The following is a 2405-nucleotide window of genomic DNA, read 5'->3' as shown; positions in this document are numbered from 1 at the left end:
AGGTGAGCACGCCCGCTCCTCCCTCTCCCCTACCTCTGCCTAGGGTTTCTTTATATTTTAGTTGCATATTAAGTTTATTTTTATTTATAGTAAGTTTATTTTAGTTGCATATTAAGAACTAGGTACTAATTAGGTACTAGAATATTTTTATTTATAGTAAGTTTATTTTTAGTAAGAACTAGTTGAATTAATAGAACTAGTTAGTAAGAACTTGTTTCTATTTTTTAGTTAAAGCAATTTTTCCCGCCTCGACGTGGACGATGCCTATCCCGCATCCTCGTCGTCGAGTCGGCGGAGGATGACACCTGCTTGACCAGATCGGCCATGTCCGGGACTGGGCTCCGCCGGGGTGGTACTGGGAGGCGCTACCTACCAGGGGGCGCATGTTGGTGAGGAGCCAGCCTGTCGTTGATCCGAACCTTCTTTGGTGGCGGTCGCGTGGGCCAGTGACGATCCAGAGGCTCGAGGACTCCGCGGAGGTGGTGCGTCACCGTGTTAGTGAGGAGGACGCGCACGTCCGTCGCTACTTGTTTGCGTTGGAGCACAGGCCGTTCTCCAATACCTGGCAGGTTCTCCGGGGATCTCACTGGAGCTATGATCCTGTGATGGTTCCTTCTCTGTGGGTGTCCACCGCCCGCGCTGATACCCGTCGTTTGTTAGGGTTTTAGTTGTATTAGTGATGTTATATGTATGACACTATTTGTGATGTATTAGTGGTAATATTCGACGATGTATGGACATATGAGATGATTTACTTTTGCTTATTGAATGCATGCTAATTTGAGTCCTATAAGATATTTTGAAATGTATATCTTGTGTTTCTCAATATCCAAGTGGCCCGTCATGTTTGCAGGTTACACCTCCGAGTGGCCTATGTTTTGCCGGAGTGTTGATTCATTTCCGCTCCGGCAAATTTGAGGCGCTCGATATGTCCTATTTTAGCAAAGGTCATGCCGGATTTTTCCGTGAATTTTGGCATGACTTGTGCCAGAATATGTAGGAAATATCAAGTGCCCCGGATTTGTGTGTTGAGTATCTTGGTAGTTGTCTTCGATCGATTTTCAATTAATGTTTAACTATGAACATAGGAAATGTCTGACGACGAAAAGGATTTTGGTATTTGCAAATACTGCAAAGACGAGCGCGGCCTGTGCGACGGAATCTTCCTAGATGATGATAGGCGCTTCAGCATCAAGCTGGACGAGAACTTAGAAGTGGATACAGTAAGTCACAACGACAAGTCTTTTTTCGTAATTAAGCATGACATCTGCTTCATTTGCTTCAACTTATTTTTTTTACTATTCTACTAGCATATCCCCTGCCATGCAAGAGTTTTTGTATTGGATAAGATAGGTTTCAGTCACAGTATGGAGGAAAAGAAAGTTTACTTGAAGACCGAGCATGGTTATATTTTCCATGCAAAATTGTACAATTCAGATGACTACACCTATTTTGGATGCAAAACATGGCGAGCACTATGCAAGACTTATGCATTTGAGCCTGATATGGTTATCACCTTTGATATTCGTCCGAAAGATGATATTGAAGGTAATACCGACATCTGGGCCGATGTGCAGACGCCTCCAGTTATACCATTATGTAAGTTTCTCAACCATATTTATGTCTTTGATATTGTTTATTCAAAAATAGTTGACAACTAATTTGTATTGTCAGCTTATTTCGGTGCAAGCAAACATGTCCAGTGCTTGGTAGACAGGACCATATACTGTCCTGGGGCTGAACTCAACTGCGAGGAGCTCAGTCATTATGTTTCATGGCTTGAGGATCTTGATACTGTCAAGACAAATTTTCTTCCTACATTTAGAAATGTTAGTACTGAAAATGTGCGACCAATAGTGTTTGTAATGAACTACGGTCACATCTATTTAGGAAGGATGGTAAGATTTTTACTATTTGTCATCAGTGCATCTTTTCCATACATTATTTTTGAAACTAAACTTCATTGCTAAGTATGTTAACATACGATGTTCTTCAACAGGGACTCCCAATGAATGTTGTACCTTATGGGATCGAGACTAAAGGTACCATGAGTATTATCAGCTTACGGCCAAGATATCCTACAGATTACTTTAGTGCATCCAAGATTAGCGACGGATGCTTAATAGTGCAAGACTGGACCAAATATGTGATGGGGGAGCGCAGAGAAGTACTAGGGGCAGCAAACAGATGTGCTACCCACGATTAGGAGACATGTTCATCTGCATGCTCCAGCTTGATCAAGGAGGAGAGCTATACATGTTTTATGTTATTTTACCTAAGAGAGAGTAGCAGGAGTGATTAGCTAGCTAGAAATGAGTTTGAGGATGATGATGTGCTACACTATATTACTATAATGATAAAATAGCTAGTGTTGGTGGTAATGACTATGATGATTATTATTAGCT

This window comes from Triticum dicoccoides, chromosome 5B (genome assembly GCF_002162155.2).
Source record: "Triticum dicoccoides isolate Atlit2015 ecotype Zavitan chromosome 5B, WEW_v2.0, whole genome shotgun sequence".
NCBI classification, from domain to species: Eukaryota; Viridiplantae; Streptophyta; class Magnoliopsida; order Poales; family Poaceae; genus Triticum; species Triticum dicoccoides.
The sequence above is the reverse complement of the archived record's forward strand: the minus strand, read 5'-3'. Positions refer to the sequence as shown.